Source organism: Amphiprion ocellaris, chromosome 11 (genome assembly GCF_022539595.1).
Source record: "Amphiprion ocellaris isolate individual 3 ecotype Okinawa chromosome 11, ASM2253959v1, whole genome shotgun sequence".
NCBI lineage: Eukaryota > Metazoa > Chordata > Actinopteri > Pomacentridae > Amphiprion > Amphiprion ocellaris.
The window spans coordinates 14,053,517-14,066,067 of record NC_072776.1 but is presented as its reverse complement, the minus strand read 5'-3'; the positions used below and the strand labels follow the sequence as shown (position 1 = coordinate 14,066,067).

Genomic DNA, 12,551 nt, shown 5'->3' with positions numbered 1-12,551 from the left:
AAATAAAGTAATACCGTTTCAGCTTGTAAAAATTAATATATATCCCCATCTCACATATTAAACTGCAAACCTTATCTTTTATGAAAGCTGCTACATTTATCCATGTGAAGACAGATAAATTCAACATGAACACCATAACAACTACTCAATTAACCACTAAAAATTTTATGATTAATGCACATTTTAAAAAAATTATTTACCTGAGTAACATGGTAAATATCAATATGAAATGAACACTATAAGCATCAAATACATCACCTCATTGAAACTTAACATCCATAAACAAAAGTTAAAAAACGGCATAAATGCTATACAGCTAAACACCTTCACTGCTAACACAAGAAAACAAGCTGGTGAATTAGCTTACCAATACGCGTGAAGCATCATTAACGACGAACGAAACCGGAACTTCTGGCGATTTTGGTAGCTTTTACATGACTCTCATATCGCTGTTATTTCTTAACAGTTTGGCTACTGCGTCTGTTTTCAGTCAAACTGTTACCTTCTGCAACTTTGACAGCTCAACTCCACGAGGATAAGCAGCGTCTGCCGCTCACGGGAAGCATCGCGAGAACTCGCTCCGCACTTGCGGCGACACTGTAAAAAATGTCAAACGCGTCTTTTTCTTAACACTGTAAAAAATGCCGTTAAATTTAGTAAGGGAAAAATGAATAAAACAAATATTCTCAGGATAACACTGTTTTAGTATTTAACAATGACATTAAGTGAAGTTAAATAATTAATTTAGAGCTCAATAATTTAATTATTAACAAATAATATCTATTTCAACCCTGTTTTTCCAGCTGGGTTACATCTCCATGAAGTCTCTCATAGGTTTTTGTGCAGCAGTTTTGAAGCTCCAGCCATCTTGGCCGTGTCAGATTCCTCCTAATGCCCGGATAATTCAAAATTGAGTGAAGAGGTGGGGTGGCAGTGGAGCTTAGGAGGGTCAGGTAAGCATCTTCAGGTCATTTACTTTCCCATGATGGCAGTCATCTTTCACTCACAGTAGCCATAATTTTAAGTATTAATAACACGCAAAAGGATGAGTTATATAAAATTCACCCTCTGTACAGTTGTCTTGAAAGAAGAAATTAGTTATAGAGATCAAAAGCGTTTTTCAAACCAGTGTGTAAATGCAGACAAATAAAGTTAGTAACTATCTGGTGAACATAGTGCAGTGTTTCTCAGCTCAAGAACCAAAATTTCCCTCAGGAGTTATAATGATTGTTTTACACATTATAATCTCTTTAAAACTTTAATTGTGTTTAACGTATCCATTTCAACCTTTCTTAAGGGACAAGACCTGAAACAGGAACTGTTTTTTTTCTTGTTCCCACACTCTACCTCCACATCCAGTCGATCAGCAGAACGACTTTCACCTTGTTTACTTCAAACTCAGACATTTCTGACAGTAATGCAGGACAACTGGATAAACACTGTCATTGGCAGCCCCAGCGTGACCACACACACATACAACATACACACAAATGGAGCCTATAGCATAGGAAATTAGAGCGTGTTTGGGGTCCCCCATGTTGTTAACAAGGTAAACAGTGCTGGGGGTCAGTGTGGGGTAATAGTGTTGTTTATCGTGGTAGACCAAGCAGGTTGGCCATTGACTTTTGTAATGAGATTAAGACAGATGTGGAGGAGCGGGTGGGAAAGATAAAGCGAATTGGAGGAGGGGGATGAGTTTGCCTCAACTAGGAGGTTAATCTTGAAATGCAGAGATAAATAATATAGGATGATTTTGAAAGGATCAGGGAAATAAAGGTCATATTTTGGATAAATCCTTCCTGTCGCTCCCTGTAGCTTCATTCTGCTTAATTTTCTCTTCATACTTAAATCATTGCTCTGCAGGCATCTTGGCTTTAGCAGGAAAAGCACAGTTGGAACATCAGTGGTCTTTGTGGTACATTCATTGTGGAACCTGATTGCATTAAGTCATATTATTTAGAAAAGCTAAATTTGAGGGTGAAAAACTTGGATGCAAATTTTAAAGTAACATGAAATAGCAGAAACTCAATACTTGTTTGCTTACTTTATGCAGTGCTGATAAGCAAATTACGGTTCACAGAAGCTAAATAAAACCTAACCAATGTACTGGAAACTCCAGTAGCATTTAACCTTTTCTGGAACACTAAGAGAAATTAGTTCAGGTGAAGAGTAATGGAACAGGAGCCGGCTCAAGGACTGTGATCCTCTAATTGTCCAGGTAATATCTGCTTGCCCTTTATTTGGTATTGACGTTGTGAAAATGAGGCAGACCTTCCATCTATGTAATTTAGTTTGTCTTCTACAGAACATCCACCCTGTGGTGGTAATGAAAAGTTTATAGAGTATTATATGAAAACATTTACAGTGAAGCGTGATCAACACAAACAGCTCTCCCTGTAAAAACGCAATACTTTAATAGCTGCATTGCGTCGTGCCAAGTTTAAATGAATTGTGTGTCACGTTAAGCGACACCTTGTCAAGCTGAAGGATGAAAATAACAACGGACAAGGTGTTTTTCATGTATTATGTTTTGACTTTATATTAAGATCTGTTGCCATGGAAAGACTGTCTGAAGTAGCAGTTTTAATCCACCTTATTTCTACACAGAAACTCCAAGACCTTCCCTTCACATGAGCCCTCAAGGCTGATAAAGTTTCTATATTGACATTAAAGTTATAGCAAGATGTGGCCCCGTCCCACACATATCTACATGTTCCAAGTTTTTTCATTTTCCTATGTAAGTAATCGAGATCCTTCTTTCCTGATGGAGGATTGCAAGAAATGAAGCAGAAACAAACATCACTACATGCTGAAGACTCAACAGATCACTTTCCATCTCACCACCTTCACCTCTGTGAATGTTCTACCTGCTCTCTGTTTCTCTCCTTCCTTCCTTCTCATCCTGCTCCCCTCATTTTGCACACCCTTTCTCTTCCTAGCATCTTCTGTCTCTCGCTGCCTGCAGCATGGTTGTATGTTAATCGGATGGAGGAGGAGTGCAAGGTGTGTTGGCTTTAATCATCCTGAGGGCTGGCTGGGTGGCTGCTGGCTGCTTGTCTGCTGGGACTAATTGGTACAAAATCCTCCCTTGTTCTCAAAGAAAAAGAGAGAAGGAGGATAAAGACAGAATCATGTCTGAAACTATGGGTAATTAGAGCAGCGTGCTAAGAGGAGACCTGAAAGAGTTATGGGTGAATCTCTGCGTGATTTTACATACATGCATGTTAGTGTACCATATATGAATGTGATTTTAAAAAGAGTCTTTCTATATGTGCATTACGTGTGTTTTTATGTGTCCATCTGCATGTATATGTGCTTTGAGTGCAGCAATGCACATCCTGCATTAACACATTTGTGAGCTTTTAGCCAGTAGATATGATTGAAGGAGAGTAATTCTCTCCTCTCTCTCCAACTCTGTCCATCCCACGGTTACAGCTGCAGCTTGCGATTCCACTCCAGTGTCACTTTCCCCTTTAAGATGCCTCTAAGTGGATTTTGATGCATTGAAACAGAACATGGGGGCCAGTTCTCACCTTGCTAATGCAATCAGTATGTTGTGGAACACAGTGAAGGGCAAATCATCCCAGCCCCATAGACATATTAATGGCAACGTTTTAAGTTCATCCTGTCACGAAAAGCAACTGAGGAGCTGTAGTCACATAATGAGATATTTAATTAAGTTGCTGTGTGATGACTGCTCATCTCTCTTATGTCAGGGTCATGGTCTATGTAGAAATCTAATTAAAAATTAGCCTAATGCCTTAGATTGATCCCAATCAAAGGCATTAAAACCAAACCTTTAGACTGCATGTGTGATGAGGCTGATGTCGGTCAAACTGTGGAAAGGTGCCAGAATGAATATATGGCAAGAATATGCTTCTGAATACAAACATAAATAAGAGAGTTTCAATGAACACAAGTACAAGGACACAGAGACATGAGTTTAGAAATAAAGCTACTCATTTCAACACATTTGAAATATATTATATATACACTAGACACTGAGGAGGAATATTCTGAGACCACTATCAAAAATACTTCTATTTTTGCATATGTTGCTAATTTAATACAAAGTTTTACAAAAATGATAATATCACTGTAAAGTAGAATTCCATTCTTTAAAAATTTGTCATATTTCCCATTAATTGTATGCACTTTGAGTGTCTAGAAAAGCGCTATATAAATCTAATCCATTAATTTGACAATTGTAGCGGTACAAGATATGCTAACTCTGCACTCTGCACTTCTGTTGGAGAGAAACTGAGAAGTTGCACAAGTGCATGTATTGCATTTTTTTAGGGGAACTAGCATGAGCTACCTGGACATTTCCAAAACAACTTTACTTTTAGATGAATGATTTTTATCCCTTGCTTTTGCTCACACAGAAATATGCTACCTAGAATGTCCATTTTGGTAAGTGCATTAGTGACCTCCATCTAGAATATTGCTAGCTGACCTAATCACCAACATATTCTTGCATGCATGCTGATTTGTTTACTTTTCTGTTTTTTGTATGTTCAGACTGGAATAGTTGTTGCAAACCAGATGAAATGGTTTGTGTCTGTAAGTATATGGCTTGCACATCTAAAATGTCAAGCTATGCACGATGCAGTTTTACTAACATCATGTCGGATTGGTCTGTTCTTTCAGTTGATTTTGAGGGAGGTGAAACACCATTTCCAGAAATGTTTATCAAAGCTACAATTATTTAGTTATAGCTCCAGAGACGGAATTACTCTCATACACATGAAGACTTTACATGTCTGATATCAACAGATCCCAGTCGTTGCACCGAAGGTTTCACTCCCCAGTCGGCAGCAGAGCAGTGAGTGCAGCATCACCACCTGTTTCCTGAGGTATGCTGTCTTTCTACCTCTGCCTCCATCCTCTGAGTCTTGTCTTCTGCTTGATTGAACTCCTCATCTGTTCACTCTGGTTCTAATAATTATGGCTGACCATCAAACTGAAATTACCTACTATCATCGTCATAATGATCCATAAGGTAATCCATCATTTAACTGCTGAGATGTCAGCCTCACACACGTGAATAAACCAGCGTGCCGGGACGTTATGAGGAATGTGTCAGTGATTAGGTCAGCTGGCTAATATCCCGGATGGGGATCCCTAACATTACAAAATGCTTGTTTTAGGAAGGGAAATTCTGTCTTCACATTCTGTCAGATTTAAAAACAGAAAGCTGCAAGCAACTCATGTTAACGGCCCAATGAATATCCTTTGCAGTTTTCAATGGCTCCTTGTTTCCCAAAATCTCCACAATGGAGGACCAGAGTACAAAGTTAGCACGATGCCACAATATCTTAAACAATTTGAATGAAAGGTTTAATCTTTACTGTCTGGTTTGCCTTCCTTTTTCTTTAATGACAATATGCACTTGAGTTATCATGGACTCTATAAGTTTGTGCAAAACCTGATAACAAGTGTTCTTTTTCCAGTCATCCCACTGTGAAATACTGATATGCTTTAGCCCACCCCATGCATTTTGGTCTTGTTTCCCCTCCTGATAAGACTAGAGACACTACTCGTTCTCTGAGGCCGCTACTACACAGCCTTCTATCGGCAGGACTTCTGCTGATAAAAGTCTTGCGGTTTTTATTTCATAAGTTCTATCTCTGTGAAGAAGTTATTTTTCTGTCTCTCAGTCAGCAAAGCTGTAAGTATTGATCTTATGGTGGTTTGCTCACTTTTGTTCTGCATGATCGTGGTTTGGATGCAACTGATCTAGTTTCTGTAAAGTGTATGAGAGTGCTATGCATTGTCCCCTTAGAAACCACCAATCTAACCTTGATTTGATGCTGATAAAGCCTCCCTTTACTTTACAACTATTTGACTTCTGACACCTTCACTTAGTTCTGACGTCATGTTTCCAACTATCACAGTCCTGCCATCTGTGACCTCAGTTCTGCTAGAAACTTGAGACAGCCGTATTTAGAACAGGTGAATAATGGCTGCAGCGTGGTTTAGTTGAACAAACATGATGAGTCTGTCAAATCCAGCTGAGGGTGATTTGAACATGGCTTCAATGGAAGGACACAGCTCAAGGAAATCTACATTTTTGTGCAGAGAAGTTAACATTTCCAAAGCCACAAATTCCCATCAATTTCCTAAACTAGAAACACTGCAGAGTTCGAAATAGTTTGTCATTTTAGATGTTAGGATGTCTTGTATTTTTAAGTATTGCCAAATGCTAATTGCTGATTATTTGCAGGATGGTATCAAAATACATCCAACTTTTGCATCCCACTGACCCCACATTGCAAGATATATTCATGCAAGATGTACAGCCTTGTCCATAATTGAAACTCCAATATCCTGGAGCATGTTAAAAAAAAAAAAAGGTTTACTTAACAATATAATTTGCAGAGTAACAATTTAAGAGCAAAATATAACATGTATTGATCATGTCTCGTAATTAATTTGACAAAGGAGCACACTCTGTGCTAAACAGATGAGAGATACAGAATCAAGATACAGTTCCTTAGATGTGTATATTCAGTAAGTGAATATCCTAAAACCAAGGGAATAGTCACATTAATTTATAGTTTACAATGTTTTTGGTAGAAAGCAGTTAAAATGAAATAGGGCTGTTAGGTCTGCCTCTGCAGGTCCTGGTTAGGCCCCTCCTTCCCCTTGTGTGTGTTTCCTTTTTAGGAAGGAGTGACAGCAGACAGCAGCGGCAGGTGTAGACAGTTCTCATCTGAGCAATCAGCAGAAGTGGGAGCAGATGTGCAGAGCCAATCAGTTCACCCCTACATCACTTTATAACCTGACTCTTCTCTTCAGTCTTCGTCAGATTGTAAAAAGCAACTAGTTAGTGTTTACACAGTTAGTCTTGCTGTTTATTTTTTAAGAACCTTAGTAACTTGTGTCTATTCTACTCTCAACCTAGACTGCTCCCAGATTTGGACTCCTCGGACCCACCTGCGTGCCGGCCTTCCCTCACCGTCTGGATTAGTCACCCGGTTCATTCTCCAACCATTCCTCCGTCGACTACCAGCTCCTGTCCTCACCAGCCATCGCCGCTGCAGCTGCACATCCATGCCTCCATTCTATCGTCGAGCCACAGCCAGCCATTCCTCCTAGTTGCCAGCTGAGTACCCGTCCGAGCAGACTCCGTTAGTGTTTATAGTTCTTAAAGGATAAAAGTGCTATAGTAGTTTTTTTGTTTACAGGACCCCTGCTCTGAATTAGAGTTCCAATAGCCTTAAAGCTTAGCTTCCTAGTTGTTGGTTATTCCACTTAAAACATTCGAGTTTCTAGTTTGCGTGTCTAGTTTGACACTTTAGTTTGGGTGGCTTCCTTAATCGGCCTTTTGTTTTCTGAACTTGATGAAGTAATTTGAGCTAGTGTAAGCTGTAGTTCTCCTGCCCAGGAATTACCTGTTGTGGGTCTGCCAGCCACTAGAGGCAATAATCAGTTCTAGTTAAAGTCGTTATCCTGTTGTTCCGGTATTTTGAGTTTCTCTGGGAACTGTAGTTTGTATCCCTTGTTTTTGAATAAATGACACTTGCTGTATTGTCTGACTCCATCTCTTCCCTGCATCTGAGCTTTTAAGAGAACAAAACCTAACAAGGGCTAAACAACTACACTTAGGCAGACAGGACAACAGCTGCTCCATCCTTTCATCCCTCCTCAGCTGCATCTAACTACGCTGTTTAATTTCTGTTATCCTTTATCCTTCTCCTGTTCTTCCAGATGTGCCCACCCACCCAGACCTGTTCACAGTTTGCATCCGCAGAGTATTCACCCCAGCCCATCACCTGAGCCACTCACCTGTCTTCGCAGCTGCTCCTCAGCCCCCAGTAGGCCTCCGTTTAAATACCTCCCTACCAGGGTTTTGCAACACGAATCTGCAAATGATAAAAACGTGTGATGGAGCTTCCCCTGTGAGGTAACTGAATTTCCTCGCACACCCACTCGATTTGGTGACTGGCATTCCTCATGTGGGGCACAGGAATGGATATGACTGCAAACTCTCATGCCTGCACTTACAGTTTTATACACTTGAGCTATCAAAGCAATACAGAAGTAGGCTAACATAGCAAACTTTGAATTAACGGCAATAGGAAACGGAAAGAAACAAAAAATAAAGATAAATTCTGGATAACAAAAAGGAAATCTTTGTTTGCGATATGTAGAACACTGAAGCAGCGTTAAACCCAAGTCCACCTGCCTGAGAGCACCTTGAAAACTGACATGATGACACGACAGTGAACTGTGTCACATCCTCTCACTGCTCATAATTGCTCTCCACTTGCCTTTAATTAAAAGACATAATCCCATTAACAAGCAGAAATAGGATTAATACTGCCTCAGACTCCAGCTGCTGCTCTGTAATGAGTGTGAGCATGAGTGTGTATGTGTGCGACTGAATGTGTCTGGTCCCCTGACTCAGAGATATCACTAATACCACATGGGTGATGTGGCTGAGAGGAAATGGGCAAGAAAGAGATGCTAAAGGTTGGCCAGAGAAAAATAGAAACAAAATAAACCGACACACATATATATGGAACTCAACACATAATTGAAAGATCAACAGTCCGGAACATGGGTGTCTGTTGATTGTTTTACATTTCATATTCTCATTTTAGTTGTTTGAATAAGTGGTTTGTTGCTGGTAGATATTTTTCATCCACTTCAAAAAACTGCTCTGTCCAAAGCACTCAATTACATAATAGCACTTTTGTAATTTGTACAGAAAAAAACGGTTCAAACACAAAGAAAGAAAAGAGAACAATTCAGTAACAAACGAATGTGACGAGAGGTCACAGTTTGTTCCGCAGAGAGATGCTCCCTCGTCGCTGAGCTAAGGTGAGAAACAATGACCGTGAAAGGATGACATGCCAGCGCAACGCCACTATTGTAGAAATAACAAAGGCTGCTGCTGAGCCACAAGGATAAGAGGACACGGTAACAGGGGAGCGTTCAGTGTTCCTGAGTCGATTATGTTGTTGTTACCGCACAGCAACGCCTCCCTACATCTGTCCTGTCCTCTAATGTACCTCTTGCAAGCCAACACTTTCCTCATTCTCACGTCTTCTCAGTCATTATCGCATTTTCCGCTCCCTTCTGCAGCACCGCCACTGTTGTTGGAAACGTGTGACTCTTGCTCTGTTTTATTCTTCAGTTCAGATAATATTTTTTTTCATGCCAACAGGGAGATTTATTATCAAGTTAATCTTTTTTTTTTTTTTTTTTTTTTTAATTTGTGAAAGGGTTTGGGTCAGTCCAAAGAAAACATATCAGGATGCATACAGAGATCACCTTGCCCTCCAAGCTGGTAGCTTCATGTTGCTGCTTATCTTTATCTATTGGTGTTTTGTCAGTTTCAGCTTTTACTGTAATGTTTAAATGTCTATTTAGTGATGTTTACCAAAGGAAAGGCAATACATCATAAGTCTTATGTGGACATATAAAAAAGCACAACTGAGCAAAGAAAATCAATAAACAATGATCATGTTGCAAGACCTGCTCCTGAACTGAAGAAAAAACTTATTTATTTGAAATTACAGCTGGGTCAATATATAATTGAGGGACTTTTGAAGTCCATGGGATATATCTTGCATATATTTTTTATTAAAAGTAAACAAACTGTTTTCTTTGTTCATTATGATCATGTCTTTACAAATTCCATAAGTATTTATTATGGAAACAATCACTTATTAATAAAAAATGGATATTACTAGATAACTGTCCAAATTTAATTACAATCACTTTCTAATTAGGTAAACAATAATAAAATGAGCTTTTTCAAAAGTAGTTTTGATTGTGTTCTTTTTATTAAGTTGAGATAGTTGTGACAGATGTTTCTTTTTTGGCAACATATCAAATTTTATATGAAAAATAAACTGTATCTGTGTCCAAGAAATCATTTTCAACTAAGTTACCCATTACAAAAACACCTCTCAAGGAAGTGTGTTCCAGATCACATGATCTGCTCTACATGATGTCATTTCCTCCTGAAGAAAAGACTGGCAAGACTCCAAGGCTTTCTTATTTAATATAAAGTAGTGTGTGAGTTAAGTGTGGATTTATCGCATGTCAACAGGTTTACTACAATACCTTTATAAATAACTTTCAATTTTACTCAATTGTATATATAATATTTTAGAAGAATCTTTCTGTAAAAATGTCATGTGGGGTTTGGTTATAGGTGGCCATGTTGATTTTAGGCCTGAAAACAGCAAAAAATGTCAACTATGATATCTGTCAACTATGTTACAAAAAGTCCCACAATTTTATATTGACCCACCTATTGTAGGACTTATTGTCAGAGAAAATGTTGTTTTATGTCTATCCAGTATTGAAGATACATATTAACTGTTGACCATATGATGTTCATGTGAGGCAGGTGTGACTAAGATTGCCTGTTGTCCACTAATTACAGGCTGTGCAGTTCGACCCCCACATGCCAAAGTGTCCTTGAACAAGATGCTGAACATGAAGTTGCTGATGGCAGCTGAGTGCTTTACGTGGCAGCTCCACCAGCATTGGTGTGTGAGTGAATGGGTGAATAAGAAAAACACTGTAAACTACTGAGTTTATAAGGCACTACAAAACTTTCTTTACTTATACTTACTGATAATCACTAATAAAATAAAATCGATTTATCGCCCAGCCCTATTGGGATTACAGGCAGTTCTTTAGGACTGCTCTCAAATAATAGAAATGTTACTAAACGAGGTTATACTTATCAAATTAAATAGCTCTGGTCTCCAGTATATTGGCGAATTCGGTTCTTTGTACTTAATTATTTAGCATGATTTCTTTTTTAATACGTTGTGTAAAGACTTAATTATTTCTCTGTCTACTTTTCTTACTCCATGTAGGTTTCCCAGAGACTATGGGTTGAGGAGGAATTGGAAGTTTGTCGGCTTAGACCTGGTGTCATTCCATCAGTGTTAAACTTCCCGGTTCATCTTTGAAGAGTATGTGCCAGAAAGACCACGACCAAGCAGCCTTGAGATCTTAGGCAGCGTCTCCCTGAGGTGGATGTTGACGGTGTTCACAGTCAGGTCTGTGGTAATCCCGTCAAAAAACAAAACAAAAAAAATTTAGATTATAAATCAAGATGTAACCAAAGCACTCTGTGTATAATGCCATAGTATAGGATGTAGTTCAGAAAATGTCAAAGTATAGTATGCTTTACTCAAGAATAACATAGTATGGCCTGTAGTTCATAGTACAGCATGTTGGCAAGAAAAAAGCACAAAACATAGATTATTATGTGGTTCAAAAAGCGCAAAATGATAGGATGTTGCCTAAAATTGTCATGTATGATATGTGGTTCAAAAAATGTCATAGTGCAGTATATTGTCAAAATAGTGTGTTATTCAAGAAAACATCAGAGTATAATATGTTGTCTAAAAAATGCCATAGAATAATAATGTCATTGCACAAGTAAAAGCATAGTAACTTTTAAAACTGTTCGAATTCTTATATGTTGCTAAAAAAACAAAAAAACTAAAACAAAAAAAGTCACAGTAATATGTCAATTAAAAAAGCCTATAGTATAGCGTGTCGCCCAACAAACATCATAGTATAGCATGTCGCTCTAAAAACGTCACAGTATAGCCTTTAGTCCACAGCTGTCAGTAGGTGAGGAGCAACACAAAAACAGTCCAAACGCTGGTTTCCAGAGGGTTAGACGAGAATTTATTTGAAAGAGTAAGTTTACAACAACACAACATGTGAGGGGGTTAAAAGCAAATGAGTGTTAGTAAAATAAAAATAAATCAACAGAACTAAAAGTGAACTTCATGTTGACTTTGATGGACATTCCAACCAGGAACAAAGTAAAAGATAATCAATACGAAAAAAAACTCTTCCTGTTCACCTCTTAAAACCCAAAAACACACCACAGTAGCACCCTAAACTAAAACTGCCAATGGGTTTCCTGTTTTCCTTTCTGAACAATTCAAAGGTCCCTCTCTATCTCCCCACACATCCACCAACCACTGGAACACATCTCCAAAATTCTGCTGGACCAGCTCAGCTTCCCTTCAGAAGAAGTTCCACCAGATGAAGGAGCCTTTTGAGAGGCAGCTGGCATCGTGATTGGACTGTACTTTGGTCTGTTCCAATCCAGCTTCAGCTCCAGAGACGGCAGGCGGGACGAGTCAACGGAGGCCGGGTGGACGAAGGCATGCAGCTGAGTACAATCCAGAAAACAACAGAGGAGGAGTGCAGAGTAGCACATTATGTCTCTTAGAAAACATCATAGTATAGCCTTTGGGATGAAAAAACGCCATCATATACATCGTATATTGTACAAATAACAAGTCAAAGGAAAGAGACATACATTGTAGAATTGTAGTAATTGTGGGCTGACTGATTTACTGATTATCAGTATTTTATTTTTTACTGATTTACGGTAATAAATACATTTAAAAATGGCGCTACTTTGGCTCTGAACCTTTATCTACCTGTGGTCGCTCTGTCTTCTGGAGTGATTTGATTGGTTATACATAACGAATAAAACTCCTTTAACTTAACATCTGTAAACAAAACAAAAACATATCAACAAAGTTTTC

The 12,551-nt window shown here is 38.7% G+C and overlaps 1 protein-coding gene across 3 annotated transcripts in view; it reads right to left on the bottom strand.

The window, feature by feature from the left end:
- The window catches only part of epha3 (eph receptor A3), a 161,487-nt gene extending 160,993 nt beyond the window's left edge, over positions 1 to 494 (bottom strand). For 2 of the 3 annotated variants that reach the window (XM_055015324.1, XM_023264561.3), the window contains exon 1: positions 368 to 493. The gene's annotated coding sequence lies outside the window, so the exon portion shown is untranslated. Of the gene's footprint in view, positions 1 to 367 lie in introns of all 3 variants that reach the window. The other variant, XM_055015325.1, reaches the window with a different exon arrangement.
- Positions 495 to 12,551: the final 12,057 nt, after the last annotated feature.